General features: G+C 44.4%; 1 protein-coding gene across 6 annotated transcripts in view; it reads left to right on the top strand.

The window, feature by feature from the left end:
• PRKAG2 (protein kinase AMP-activated non-catalytic subunit gamma 2) overlaps positions 1-15,980 on the top strand; it is a 300,390-nt gene that overhangs the window by 206,209 nt on the left and 78,201 nt on the right. The gene's annotated exons all lie outside the window — the stretch shown is intronic.

Raw genomic sequence — 15,980 nt, 5'->3', positions numbered from 1 at the left:
TCTGGGGAGAGCGGGTGGGTTAATCACCAGTTCCACCCACAAGAGGCCTGGAAATTAGAGTGGTCGAAAAGATGGCAAACCAGCAAACAGTCCTGTAGAGCTAGGACTGAAGGGCTCAAATTTCCCTGCCCCTCAGATCACTATAACAGGATGCGATCTGCTTTTGGACTGAACTGGGGATTTTTGGAATAATGTGACCTCAAGATGGAAGGGCCCTTATTCTTCCCCTTAACCTCCTTGAGTTAAGAAATGATCAAATTTGACACAAGCAGCACAGGTGAGCATTGTAGACTTTTCTTTTTTATGATTTTATTTTTTGGCAGCACGTGGGATCTTAGTTCTCTGCCCAGGCATCAAACCCGCATCCCCTGCCTTGGAAGCAGAGTCTCAGCCACTGGACTGCCAGGGAAGTCCCGAGCATCATAAACTTCTCATTGGCCACCCTGGCAGTGGTTTTCAGAGGAGTGTGTTGGTCAGACTTGCATTTTAATAGAAGGACGACTCCAGTGATGATCTGGAGGTTGGATTTCACGGGAGAGAGACAAAGCAAGCTGACTCATCAAGAAAGTCCTACCAGAGTTCAGTGAGAGATGGCAAAGCACTGAATTAAGACCACAGGAGTGAAGATTTGGAGGAAGGGATTAATTATAAAAGAATCTAAGAGATACATGGCATGTGGAAGGAGGGGTCTAGGGTGACTCTCCAGGTTTTGGCATGAAAGGATGGATGGCTATGTCATCAAATTAGGAAGGGGAGATAGATGTGGGGATGAAGGACAAGTTCCATCTGGGTCACTCTCTCTTTGATTATTTTGGAACGTCAAATAGAGGTGTCAGGGGCCTGGATATAGAGTCTGGGGTGGAGAAGGAGAGGTTAGAAAAATGATCGTCTTTGTTCACTTTATTCACCATTTATTAAGTCAAAGGACTCAAGATGTGAACACCTTTACCTGTGTAACTGCTGGTGCCAGGAAGAAAACACAGCTTCATCCCATAAGGGGCACTTCACCAACACAGTTGTACAAAAATGCATTTTAAGGGCTGAGCATTCAATGGTGGAAAAATTACTGTACCAAATCATGCATTCTCAACGGGCTTGTCTTGATTTGCATTTAGATGGGAATTCCTTTAGCTCAGAACCAAGACTATCCCTAACTCACAGTATTTAGAAAAGCATTAACTTTAGCTGGTAAAAGTACTATTGGTACAACAGTAACACAAACCATAATACCAGTATTAATAGTGTGCCTTTAATGATTCAGTAAAAATTGGCTGCTGGAATGGTGGAAAGGTTTAGCACAAGCCTTCCTTGGCATCTCTCTGAGAATGGAGTGCCTGCCCAGTTAATGAATGACACCCAAATTCTGCAGCAGGCCTGGAGTAAACCTGTTTCAAGGGGGTGTGTGTTGTAACATTTTTTCTACTTTTTTTTTTTTTTGGTTGCTCCACTTGCATGGTGTGTGGGATCTTAGCTTCCCGACTAGGGATCGAACCCAAACCCCCTGCAGTGGAAGCACAGAGTTTTTAACCACTGGACTGTCAGGGAAGTCCCTCCACTGTTTTCCATGAGGCTTAGCATGGAACTCTAAACCAGTGTTGTTTTGAGTCTGGAGTAAGAATAATATCTGCTCATCTTGAGCATGATGAAATCAGAGGATATTTTATTCAGAAAAAGGGAAATTGAAGCAAGTAGTTCAATAAAAAGCCCTCTGAGGAACCACAGAGGGTAAGGTTCAAATATGATTTCTACATCTGGTCCAATGCTTTCCTCTTTACACGGTGTCTCAAAAGCAAGTTAAAAGTCCATTGTTTGTGATGTTTTCATTCGCAAATTGGTAAGACTATTCAGTGATCTTGGTTTGGCCTGATTAAGCCATTCCATGTACTGTCTTTGCTTTTAATTTTAAAAATTAGATGCATCTGGAGAATTATTGTCTCTTAAAACACCATTCCTCTAAGAAGTGTTCTGGAAATTGTTGTATAACAAGATAAATGTACTTGACACTACAAACTGTGAACTTAGAAATGGTTAAGGTAAATTTTATGTGTATTTTACCACAATTTAGGATAATTTTGAATAAAATCATTCCTCTAATGATATAAAGAGAAGCATAAAGAAGAGAACAAAAACTTCCCATAGTCCCACCACTTCGAGGCAGTTAAATGGTGGCATAGCAGTCTTTGCTTGGCATGTGTTATTTCTTTATTCCTAGATATAAAAATAGACTGTGTAGCAACTTAGCTTTTCACTTAATATTGCATTAATGTTAATTACTATTATGGTCAGGCCCCTGTCTTCGGTTGACATAGTTTGGTTGTTAGGATAATGAAGTTTTGAAAAGTCTCCTGCTTGTAAAACTTGGTGGTTACACAACATTTGTTGTTGTTGTCCAGTTGCTAAGTCACGTCTGACTCTTTGCAGCCCCATGGACTGCAGCACGCCAGGCTTCCCTGTCCTTCACTATCTCCCAGAGTTTGCTCAAATTCATGTCCATTGAGTCAGTGATGCCATCCGACCATCTCACCCTCTGTCGTCCCCTTCTTCTCCTGCCTTCAGTCTTTCCCAGCATCAGGGTCTTTTCCAGTGGGTTGGCTCTTTCCATCAGGCGGCCAAAGTATTGAAGCTTCAGCTTCAGCATCAGTCCTTCCAATCAATATTCAGGGTTGATTTCCTTTGGGATGGACTGGTTTGATTTCCTTCGTGTCCAAGGGACTCTCAAAGAGTCTTCTCCAGAACCACAGTTTGAAAGCATCGATTCTTCAGTGCTCAGCCTTCTTTATGGTGCAACTCTCATCCATCCATACACGACTACTGGCACACAACATTAGCACACTTTATACTATTTGAATTACAGTGAAGCACACTGCTGGGTCTGGTACAGTAAACAGCAAATGTTGCAGACAGCCTGGAGCATGTGTATAACACATCAAAGCCTCAGACAGAGACTACATTGATATTTGTATACAAAATAGTGCAATTTCAATAAGTTGCTAGTGATCAGATTTTTTTAAGACACTGAATGCGTGCGTGCTCAGTCACTCAGTCTTGTCTGACTCTTTGGTGAGCCCATGGACTATAGCCCACCAGGCTCCTCTGTCCCTGGGATTTCCCAGGCGAGAATACTGGAGTGGGTTGCCATTTCCTTCTCCAGGGAATCTTCCTGACCCAGGGATCAAACCCAGGTCTCTTGCATCTCCTGTGTTGGCAGGCAGATTCTTCACCACTGTGCCACCTGGGAAGCCCCCAAAACGAAGTATGTATATAGAATACTTGAGTGTCTGGAGGTCAGAAGAGTTTCGAGCTGTTTGCCTGCCTGAGACTCAGCAGCTAGTTTGAGGGTCAGGTGGCCAGGGGGATGAAAGGAACACGTTTCTGCCTTAAGATGTGCTCTCATTCCGTGTTCCTGACCTGGCCTTCCACGTTTGCTATGTCTGGCAATGAAGACTGGTTTTGGGAATCCCCAAATACCAGTTCATGTGTTTGTTACAGACACTTGATGGCCCTAGAATTGGGTCATAATATCAATATGGTTTTTTCCAGGATGTAAGAATGAATTGCAGAGACAATTTCTCACTGGTTATGTTTAACATGGTAGAACATAGCTGGTGGAAAATATCTACTGAATTCATTCAGGGTTTTTCCTAGGAGGCCCCTCCATGAGGCTGTGTGCAGCACACCAAGCTGAAATAATCAAGGAAATGATCGTCAAACTAGAGACCTGGTCTTAGTGGTTCAAGACCTTGTGCTGGGGGAAGGATGGGGGAGGGAGGGTTAGAGAGTTTGAGATGGACAGGTGCACACTGCTATATTTAAAATGGATAACCAGCGGGGACCTGCTGTGTAGCACAGGGAGCTCTGCTCAAATGTTAAGCGGCAGCCTGAATGGAAAGGGAGTTTAGGGGGGATGGACACATGCGTTTCTGTAGCTGAGCCCGTGCTGTGCCCCTGGAACTATCACAGCGTTGTCAGTCGGCTATACCCCAATCCCTAAGAAAAAGTACTTTACAAAGACCCTCTACTCTTACGCAGTCAGGACACGGTTCCACAGATGGGACTGTGTTTTCACTCTGCCTGTCCACTTGTTCATCTCACAAATGGGCGATTAAAGAAAACGTCTGTTTCCCACTTGGCCTAAAGCATCACGTGCGTTCAGTTGCGTGCCTTAGATCTGCAGACACAGGCAGTGACCGTGCAGGGACCCTGTGTTAAGGTATCTGAGTGATGTGCGAGGAAAGCCTTAATGTCAGCACAAATCCTCTGCCCTGCCTTTTTATAAGGTGCTGAAAGCAAGCATAAGGGCTTTTAGAGGCCGTAGCCGCAGGACTTAGCGTGTAGTCAGCATTTAGCTTGTTGGCCTGACTTAAATGGAAGGGTGTACACACCACAGCCTCCCCTGAACAAAGCCAAGCCAGTTTAAATTTATTTTTCTGAGAAACAGAGGGAGGAGGCAGCAAGAGCAGTAGAGCAGGGACTATCCTGCCTGGACAAAACAAACACAAATCATGAAAGAAGGTCTATTCGGAACAAAATTAAAGGGAAAGAGCCTGCTTTAAATAAACCACCAAGACCAGCGTGAGAAGATCAACTTGTGCTGATATTTATAAATATGTTTGGTTGAGCTCATAGAATCAGGTCAGATTTTATTTCCATTCAAACAGCACTGGAGGGACTTCCCTGGTGGTCCAGTGTCTAAAAAATCCCCCTTCTGATGCAGCAGACACAGGTTCCATCTGCCACAATGCCTGAACCTGCGCACCACAACGAGAGAGTCCTTGTATCACAACAAAAGATCCTGAGTGATGCAACAGAGATCTCTTGTGCCATAACTAAGATCCAAGGCAGCCAAATAAATAAGTATTAAAAAAAAAAAAAAAAAAACAGCCCTGTAACAGGTTGGCTTGGACCCAGGTTGCTTGCTGGGTCACTAAGTCCCTTCACTACTTGAGCCAAAAGTCAAGCAGAGCCTTCATGCAGTTCATTGTGGAACCAGGAATTCTTTAACCATCCATCCTATCTTGTTCTCTTCCCCTCCAGTCTTATTGAATTAAATTCTGATTGACTTGGATCAGCAGCGCCCATTAGGAGATTCTGTGTCTTATTTCCAGCTTGGTCCTTTAATATAGAAGGGCAGCGATCGAAATAATATAAACCAGCTCCTTATTTGTCTACATCAGAAAAGACAGTGATGGAATGATCATAGCAATGTTCTAGATGTTTAGTGATGCTAGCTGTAGGTTACTTAAAAAGCATCTTTCTCAGGGAATTCCCTGGCGGTCCAGTGGACTCCGCACTCTCACTGCCCAGGTTTGAGCCTTGGTTGGGAAACTAAAATCCCACAAGCTGTGTGGTATGGCCAAAAATATTTTTAAATAAAAATAAATTAAAAAAAAAACATCACATGTTCCTCATTGACACTCTCCAAGACATTGGCATCCCTTTACTCAGATCCTTATAAATGGGTCTGGTCCTTCAAAGATTTCTGCTCAGCTAAATATATTGTTGGCCTAAGGATACTTGCATAAGAAATAAACTTTTTCTCATTGACATGTGTTAATAGCATATTTTGTGTTGTCCTCTGTTTTAATCTTTTTAGTTTTTTTGTTAAATATTGATATATTTGGCTCTACCAGGCCTTGGTTGGGGCATGCGTGCTCTTTTATCTACAGCATGTGGGGTCTTCAGCTGCAGCATGTGGGATCTAGTTCCCTGACCAGGGGTTGAACCCGGAGCCCCCTGCATTGGGACCACAGAGTCTTAGCCACCGGACCACCAGAGAAGTCCCTGTCCTCTGTTTAAAACTGCTAGTTAGTTCCAGTTTTTCTTGATTCATCAGACAACACATCATTTATGTTTCTCTGTGGTCATGCTAAACAATGATGTACTTATCATTTTTTAAACTTAACCACAAAAATGAAGCACAATATATACTACCAAGATTATAGGTTTAGCCTGAGTTTTCAGTCATTATAGTGTATTCACTGAAAAAAAAAAAAAAAATCCCAGGGTTTAAAAAGCATGTAATCATTGGCAGGTTGCCGTTAACCAGATTTATAAAGCTGGGTTTGTCTGTTGGACCATATCACAGAGAACTGGCGGGCTGTGTTTTCATCAGATGTGGGTAATATGTTGAGATGGTCTGACGTGAAGTGTAGGTTGTATGGGGACGTGGTAGTCATTTCTCTAGTTCTTGTTAAATGCTGGTGTCAGTGCCTTATATGTAGTTAACATGCATATTCCTTGCAGCCCTCTGAGGTAGGTACAGTTATGAGCCCCATTTTACAGATGGGGACACTGAGGCACTGATGGCTACATGGTTGTGGGACCCACGCAGTGACACAGGAAAGAGTGTTAGTCGCTCAGTTGTGTCCAACTCTTTGTGACCCCATAAACAGAAGCCCGCCCGGCTCCTCTGTCCATGGGATTCTCCAGGCAAGAATACTGGAGTGTGTTGCCATGCCCTTCTCTAGGGGATCTCCCTGACCCAGGGATCGAACCCAGGTCTCCTGCGCTGCAGGCCGATTCTCTGCCATCTGAGCCCCCAGGGACACACGGCCCTTGCTCAGAAGGCCCACTCCCGGTGCAGTGCTCTGCTGAGTCACCTTGAAATGCTCGATTCTGGTTTTGCCCTGGGCCAGGCAAACAGTGCAGCCAGTGCTGGAGTTTAAACCATGTTCACGTGTGAGAGCCAGTCTTAGGCTCCTGTGTCCGCTCTGGAACTTACCCTCCTGGCTCAGGCTAGCCTGCCTCTCGGGGGACGTTGTGTCCAGCAGAGGTGTCTGGGTGTCTTCTCCACTCTGCACCCCAGCAGTTCTCCGTGGAGCACATGAGGGCACAGCCATGGGGAGTGAGGGCTTCCAGATGGCGAACACCTCCCGGGAGGAATCAGCAGGTTGTCTTATCCTCACGGGGCTGATTCCTTCCCGTGGCAAGTCAAGGGTGCCCCGAGATGGGGCCTCCGGCTTTGAGCCCTTGACGAGCATAAAACTACGGCTGTTCTTTTCCAAAGATAGCCCCAGGACACAGCACATAAGGAGAAAAATAAACCATCATGGCCTGTTCACCTATTTCCTGAGTAATGCCTACAATTTGGGTGGCTCTCCTGAGGTGAAATGTGGGAACAATTTCCTTTTCAAGAGTGGATCAACAGCAGCAACACAGCCCGAGCGTTTCTGAGCTCCCCCGCCCACCACCACCACCACCACTGATTTTTCTAGTTCTCTGTCTCCGCCACGGTCACAGCCATCAGACCAAGGGCAGGGAGAGTTTGGGAGAGAAACAGTGAGGTACAGTGGGCAGCCCCTTCACGCTGCAGATGCCAGGAGTGAGTTCCTCTCGGTTCACCTGTGGATCGTCTTTCTGCTTGAAAACCTAAACTGCTGCGTGTGCCCTTGTGTTCTCGGTGGTGGTCATGGTGGAGCCGTCCTTTCCTCTGCCCTTTCCCAAGCCCGTGTCACCGTGTCTGCAAAGAGCCTTTCCCAGCACCCAGAAGGCACGAGCTTTGATGGATCAAGTTTAAGGAAGGAAGAACAGGGCAAAAAGGTTCTGAGCTGCTAGGGAAAATGAAGCTTTTTTTTTTTTTTTAATCGTGTAAATTATTGTTTAAAGCAATAAATAAAAAAAACTTTGAACAGTATTTAGGACCACTGAAGGAGAGCAGTGTAATCAAAACTTAATTTTCAACTGGCATGCTTTTTTTTATATATATAATTTTTATTGGAGTATAGTTGCCTTACAATGTTGTGTTAGTTTTCGCTGAACAGTGTAGTGAAGCAGTTATAGGTATACATATATCCCCTCTTTTTTAGGTTTCCTTCCCATTCAGGTCACCACAGAGCACTGAGCCGAGTTCCCTGTGCCATACAGTGGGTTCTCATTAGTCGTCTGTTTTATATACAGTATCAATATGTCAACTCCAATCTCCCAGTTCATTCCATCACCCCCCTTTCCCCTCATGGTGTCCATACTTTGTTCTCTATGTCTGTCTCTATTTCTGCTTTGCAGAAATCTGTACCACTTTTCTAGAGTTATAAACTGAACAGTATACTAAGACTAAGCCACTAAGCCACCCAGGCACCAAAGAGGTACTGGCAAAGGCCTTGATAAATAAGCTTGTAACTGCCTGAAGCTTTTGAATGAAATTTACAGCCATGCTGCTCGTCTTTTGTGATCCGCTCCACTTTCCTTTATTGGCTTTCTTTCACTTCCATAAAGCCTTCATGGTGGTATTTAAAGGCTTCTTCTGATGAATCCTCCTAGTTTTAATTGTCACCCTTCTTGAAAAACGTACCTTCAGCTGAAACGGGGCTTGGGGACTCTGGCGGAAAGACTCAGGGACCCCTGAAGGCAAGGGTGTGAAATTGTTTGAAAGTTGCCATACAGACTTCTCAGGTTGTCACCCTCACAAGAAGATAAGTCTGCTTTCTGAATGCCTGTCTGGGAGTACAGGCTCTGAAAACAGAAATTAAGTAAAAGGCTATACACAGACTGGGGAGCTCCCACCAAGCCCCGACCTAGCTCTTGAGAGCATCCCTATTAGATATGAATCCAAGGAAAACCAGACTCGGAGGAAAGTCTCAGCTGTGAAAGACAAAGACCAAAAGCAAACAGAATGAAAGGAACTTGGACAAAGCAATTAAAGGGAGGAAAAGGTACTACAGCCATGAAACAAGATCAGGATGCTATAAAAAAAGGGGAGTGTTGTATTCCATGATCAAGAGTCCTGGGAAAATAAAAATATGCAAATAGATATGCATGGATATTTATATGGGCTTCCTTGGTGGCTCAGATGGAAAACAATCTGCCTACAGTGCAGGAGACCCAGGTTTGATACCTGCACTGGAGGATAAAGTTGAGCACATCTCCCAGAAAGTAGACAAAAGGCAGACATTAAAAATCATTTTATAAAAAAGAAAATGAGAGCATCTGTCCAGGAGGTTCAACCTCTAAACACTAGCCCAGAGAGGAAGAACCAGGGAGATAGGAGGAGAATCAGAGGAGAAAAAGGTCCTCGCCCATGAGGAAAGAGCCCTACGTTCCAGACTAATGCCCAATCAAAAAGAAACAAAACAGAAAGAAAGGGGAAAAGAGGGAAAAGAAAGAAGACCTACGCCAAGACACAGCATCATGCAGTTTCAGAAACGACAGGGACAAAGACAGGATAAATCTTCCGGAGAGCGGGTGCAAACGAAGTTTCAGTTCAGTTCAGGTCGGTCGCTCAGTCGTGTCCAACTCTTTGCGACCCCATGGACTGCAGCACGCCAAGCTTCCCTGTCCATCACCAACCCCTGGAGCCTGCTCAAACTCATGTCCATCCAGTCCGTGATGCCATCCAACCATCTCATCCTCTGTCATCCCCTTCTCCTCCCGCCTTCAATCTTCCCCAGCATCAGGGTCTTTCCCAATGAGTCAATTTTTCACATCAAATGACCGAAGTATTGGGAGTTTCAGCTTCAGCAACAGTCCTTCCAGTGAAAAGGCGAACAAAATTTAGTTAAAAAAAAACTGGAATCGTGACTCAGAATGGTGTTAGACTTTAGAACAGCAGAAGCTAGCAGGCAGTGGGGTGGTACTTTCAAAATGGAGGTGAAATGATTGCAAATTTGGTAATTTGGCAGGGCATCCAGTTGGAAGCCATTATTAGACATATAGGTTCCCCCAGACTTACCTCCCCATGCAACTTTCCTCAGAAAGATACTGCAGCATCTGGTCCTTCATATGTGCATGCCTGTGCAGTTGTTCAGTCACGTCTAACTCTCTGCAACCCCATGGACTGTAGCCCGCCAGGCTCCTCTGTCCATGGGATTAACTAGGCACGAATACTGGAGTGGGTAGCCATTTCCTATTCTAGGGGATTTATCACCCTTATTGGGTATAAATTGAGACCCAGACATCAGGAAAGATGCCCAGACTGATGGGGAAGAGAAGTTGCTATGGGACCACCATGCAGAGATTTTGACAGGGACCAAGAGTGTGGGAAGATGCCTCCAAGAAAAGAGTAAAACCCACAGATCACCTAAACGCGTCTGATCACATTAGTAGCCTGAGGTTACGGAGCCTGGTCACATCGGTGGGTGAGAGTAGCTAAATTATGCATGTTCTGTTAATTATCCAGAACTTTTTGTAACGACCATTTTGTGAAACTGAACGTGATTCAAACTATAGCAGTCAGCACTAAAATTGCTAAAAATGCTTTGCAGTATAAATATACATATACGTTGAAAAGCTGGAGAAGGAACTGGCAACCCACTCCAGTATTCTTGCCTGGAGAATCCCATGGACAGAGGAAGCTGGCTGGCTACAATCCATGGGGTCTCAAAGAGTTGGACACGACTGAGCGACTAACACACACACACATGTTGAAAAGCATTTAGGCAAAAACGTATCATTTTTTTTCTACACACAAATTTCATGGTAATTTCTAACATTAAAAAATGATAGGGACTTCCTTGGTGATCCAGCCATTAAAGAATCTGCCTAGCAATGCAGGGGACATGGGTTTGATTCCCTAGTCCGGGAACTAAGATCCCATATGTTTCAGAGCAGCCAAGCCAGTACACCATGACCATGAGCCCGTGTGGTCTGGAGCCTGCGTGTCACAAGTAGAGAGTCTGTGCACCACAAAAGAGCCCACATGATGCTGCGAAGTTCCCACGTGCCCGCAGCTAAGCTCCAACACAGCCAAATAATTAAACAAGTTAATATCTTTTGAAAAAAGAATTTAAAAAATGATGAATGACATGACTGGGATAAAGAGAACAGGACTTCTTGGTTTACAAAAGGGAATATAAATTTGGAGGGTTGTTTTTGCTTTTTAAATGGAAATATAGTTGATTTACTATATTAGTTTCGGGTATACAATGTAGTGATTCAGTATTTTTCAATTTATACTCCATTAAATGTTATTACAAGATAATGGCTATGATTCCCTGTGCTTTACAATAAAGAATCCACCTGCAGTGTAGGAAACTCGGGTTCAGCTCTGAGTCAGGCCGATCAGGAGGAGAAAATGGAAACCCACTCCAGAAATGCCTACCCCCAAAATTCAAGGTCATTAACCCCAGAGGAGAGGATGAAAGGACATTTTACCTTGTGCAAGATGGGGAGTTGTTTCTGAGCTTTTGGGTTTTGCTCCCTTGCAGTTCAGCAGTTTTCAACCTTGTTGATCTCAGGACCCCTTTATACTCATGATTATTGAGGACCCCAAGGGTTTATTTTTCATGGGCTTCATCTACTGATTCTTACCATATTAAAAATTAAAGCTGAGCAATTTTAGTCATTAATTTACCTTAAAAAGATCAATAGTAAACTCATTACATATTATCATAAATTTTTGTTAATTTTTAAAAATTATTTTATTTATTTATTTGTGGCTGTGCTGGGTCTTCATTGCTATGCAGGCTTTTCTGTCACTGCGCTGAGCAGGGGCTACTCTCCAGCTGCAGTACGTGGGCTTGTCATTGCGGTGGCTTCTCTTGTTGCAGACTGTGGGCCCTGGAGTGCGCAGGCTTCAGCAGTTCCTGCACGTGGGCTCATGAGTTGCGGCTCCCAGGCTCTGGAGCACAGGTTATTAATAGTTCTGGAGCACGGACTTAGCTGCTCTGCAGCACGTGGGATCATCCCAGATCAGGGGTCGAACCCATGTCTCCTGCATTAGCAAGTGGATTCTCTACCACTGAGCCAGCAGGGAAGCCCCTCATAAATACATTTTTAATAATTAAAAAAAGATAGTGAGAAGGTGACATTGCTTTACGTTATTGTGAGTCTTTGTAATATCTGGTGCAGAGACAGTGGGATCCCAAACCTGCCTCTGCATCCACCCTACTGCCATGCATTGTTTTGGTGGAAATACATGGAAAAAATCCAGCCTCACACAGATATATAGTCGGAAAAGAGAGGAGCATTTTTCTTTTCTGTATTTATTTATTTGGCTGCTCCGGGTCTTAGTTGCGGCATGCGAACTCATACTGGTGGCATGTGGGATCACTTCCTGACCAGGGAGCGAACCCTTTCCCCCTGCATTGGGAGCACAGAGTCTTAGCCCTGGACCTGCAGGGACATCTGAGAGGAGGAAATTGTGAGTAGTCTTTTTGACAAGTAGTCGTTTCTTAAAAGTTAGTTGCAATGTGAAATCGGAAACCATATTAATGAATTTTCGTCTATTTCATAGAATCTGTTCTATCACATTAAAATCCATCCTTCTGTCTTGCACTTTGAGTGAATCTTTAACCCATGAATGATTTTGTAACGTCATTCATTGGTCATTTGGAAAATATCAGGTCAATGATTTATGCAGATAGTCTAAATGTTGGCATGTTTCATTCCACAATACCCAAGAAAGCAAAATCACGTTTGTTAATGACACCACCACCTGTCTTCCCCAGAAGACTTCCCCCTTATAAGTGGTGGGAAGCTGTCCAGCTCATTGTGGCAGATACAGCTTCTCCAGAATGCCCATTTTTCACTTGAAAACTCCAATGTATCATCGGCGACAAGTCCCGTCGGTGGTTTTCCTTGAAGCGACAGACTCATCTCATTCAGTTTGGACAAAACATCCTCCAGACACCCAAGCCTGAGAACTCACGGTTTTTCAGGTTTTCAGTGTTTTATTTTAAAAGGCAGCTCAGTCCCACAGAGCCTTTGCTCCAGAGCACTACCATAGGCAGCATGTGATGGTTCTGTGTGTACTTCTTGTTTCATCACTCAGAATACTAAGAGGACATGTACTCAAGGGTCGAGAGGTAATCAGAATGCACTTTGCTGCAACATCAAGGACGTTCTCAGGAGAAAAGGCTTTTGCCCCGGAGCGGAAGTTTGGTTAACTTTGCTACTGCCTTGCTGTGGGCTCGGGGGCTTGGGTCTCCCGGTGACTGACGGGAGGGGGCACTCAGCAATAGCGGAAAATCACACGATGCCCTAGGGTTACCATGAGACTGTGTGTCCTTGCGGGCTCTCTGAAAAGGTTGCTTCATCCTCAGGAGCCCTCTGACCACACTTTAAGACGGTTGTAGGCTCTGCTGTAATCCATGCGTCCCTAGGATGGCTAAATGACAGACTGCTGAGCCTCAGAGGGTTTATGAGCATCAGTTCAGTTCAGTTCAGTTGCTCAGTCGTGTCTGACTCTTTGAAACCCCATGAACCACAGCATGCCAGGCCTCCCTGTCCATCACCAACTCCCGGAGTCCACGAAAAACCACGAAAAACCATGTCCATCGAGTTGATGATGCCATCCAACCATCTCATCCTCTGTCGTCCCCTTCTCTTCCCGCCTCCAATCTTTCCCAGCATCAGGGTCTTTTCCAATGAGTCAGCTCTTGGCATCAGGCAGCCAAAGTATTAGAGTTTCAGCTTCAACATCAGTCCTTCCAATGAACACCCAGGACTGATCTCCTTCAGAATGGACTGGTTGGATCTCATTACTGTCCAAGGGACTCTCAAGAGTCTTCTCCAACACCACAGTTCAAAAGCATCAATTCTTCAGTGTTCAGCTTTCTTTATAGCCTAACTCTCACATCCATACATGACCACTGGAAAAACTATATCTTTGACTAGATGGACCTTTGTTGGAAAAGGAATGTCTCTGCTTTTTAATATGCTATCTAGGTTGATCATAACTTTCCTTCCAAGGAGTAAGCGTCTTTTAATTTCATGGCTGCAGTCGCCATCTGCAGTGATTTTGGAGCCCAGAAAAATAAGGTCAGCCAGTGTTTCCCCATCTATCTGCCATGAAGTGATGGGACCAGATGCCATGATCTTTGTTTTCTGAATGTTGAGCTTTAAGCCAACTTTTTCACTCTGCTCTTTCACTTTCATCAAGAAGCTCTTTAGTTCTTCTTCAATTTCTGCCATAAGAGTGGTGTCATCTGCATATCTGAGGTTATTGATATTTCTCCCGGCAATCTTGATTCCAGCTTGTGCTTCCTCCAGCCCAGCATTTCTCGTGATGTACTCTGCATATAAGTTAAATAAGCAGGGTGACAATATACAGCCTTGACATACTCCTTTCCTGATTTGGAATCAATCTGTTGTTCATGTCCAGCTCTAACTGCTGCTTCCTGACCTGCATACAGGTTTCTCAAGAGGCAGGTCAGGTGGTCTGGTATTCCCATCTCTTTCAGAATTTTCCACAGTTTATTGTGATCCACACAGTCAAAGGCTTTGGCATAGTCAATAAAGCAGAATTAGATGTTTTTCTGGAACTCTCTTGCTTTTTCGATGATCCAGCAGATGTTGGCAATTTGATCTCTTGTTCCTTTGCCTTTTCTAAATCCAGCTTGAACATCTGGAAGTTCACGGTTCACATATTGCTGAAGCCTGGCTTGGAGACTTTTGAGCATTTCTTTACTAGAGTGTGAGATGAGTGCAATTGTGTGGTAGTTTGAGCATTCTTTGGCGTTGCCTTTCTTTGGGATTGGAATGAAAACTGACCTTTTCCAGTCCTGTGGCCACTGCTGAGTTTTCCAAATGTGCTGGCATATTGAGTTCAGCACTTTCACAGGGTCATCTTTCAGGATTTGAAATAGCATAACCTCATCCCCAGTTCTGGTCCTAATCTTAACATACAAACCATCCCCTAGAGAGAACATTCTCTCAACCACCCACTTCCCAGCAGGAAAATAGTGAACCATTACCACTCTTAAGTTCTTGATGTTCAGGGGGGAAATTAGAAGTACCAAGTAGTCATTATACTTTACTAGTGTCTGTCTGTCTGCATTTCCTTCCAGATATGCAGATCTAGCTACCTGAATATACCTTTGAAAAGCACCAACCAGCATCTCAAGGCAGTTTGGTGTGCACTAGGTTATCTGTGGGCTTCCCTGAGGGCTCAGATGGTAGAGAATCCTCCTGCAATGCAGGAGACCCAGGTTCAGTCCCAGGGTTGGGAAGATCCCCTGGAGGAGGGCATGTCAGCCCACTCCAGGACTCTTGCCTGGAGAATCTCATGGACAGAGGAGCCTGGTGGGCTACAGTCAATGGGATCACAAAGAATCGGACACAACTGAGTGACTAACACTTTGAATTTTACTTTCTTTTTAGGGTTTCTGTATTACTTTTACTGTATTACTTTCAACTTAAAAATGAATGAGTTGAAAGCATTTTTCCTCTAGTTCTTCCCAACACTGCCCACTTTTCTCTTGGGTGGAAGGAAATTTGACCATTGTTCAGTTCAATTCAGTTCAGTTGCTCAGTCAGGTCTGACTCCTTGCAACCCCATGGACTGCAGCATGCCAGGCCTCCCTGTCCATCACCAACTCCCGGAGTTCACTCAAACTCATGTCCATTGAGTCAGCGATGCCATCCAACTATCTCATCTTCTGTCGTCCCCTTCTCCTCCCGCCTTCAGTCTTTCCCAGCATCAGGGTCTTTTCCAAGGAGTCAGCTCTTCACATCAGGTGGCCCAAGTATTGGAGTTACAGCTTCAACATAAGTCCTTCCAATGAATATTCTGGACTGATTTCCTTTAGGATGACCTGGTTGGATCACCTTGCTGTCCAAGGGACTCTCAAGAGTCTTCTCCAACACCACAGTTCAAAAGCATCAATTCTTCAGTGCTCAGCTTTCTTTATAGTCCAACTCTCACATCCATACATGACCACTGGAAAAACCGTATCTTTGACTAGACGGACGTTTGTTGGCAAAGGAATGTCTCTGCTTTTTAATATGCTATCTAGGTTGGTCATAATTTTCCTTCCAAGGAGTAAGCGTCTTTTAATTTCATGGCTGCAGTCACCATCTGCAGTGATTTTGGAGCCCAAAAAAATAGTCTGTCACTGTTTCCATTGTTTCCCCATCTACTTACCATGAAATGATGGGACCGGATGCCATGATCTTAGTTTTCTGAATGTTGAGCTTTAAGCCAACTTTTTCACTCTCCTCTTTCACTTTCATCAAGAGGCTCTTTAGTACTTCACTTTCTGCCATAAGGGTAGTGTCATCTGCATATCTTAGGTTATTGATATTTCTCCCAGCAATCTTGATTCCAG

Source organism: Bos indicus, chromosome 4 (genome assembly GCF_029378745.1).
Source record: "Bos indicus isolate NIAB-ARS_2022 breed Sahiwal x Tharparkar chromosome 4, NIAB-ARS_B.indTharparkar_mat_pri_1.0, whole genome shotgun sequence".
In the NCBI taxonomy this organism is placed as follows: Eukaryota; Metazoa; Chordata; class Mammalia; order Artiodactyla; family Bovidae; genus Bos; species Bos indicus.
Note: the sequence above shows the minus strand (reverse complement) of the source record. Positions and strands in the feature narration are given on the sequence as shown.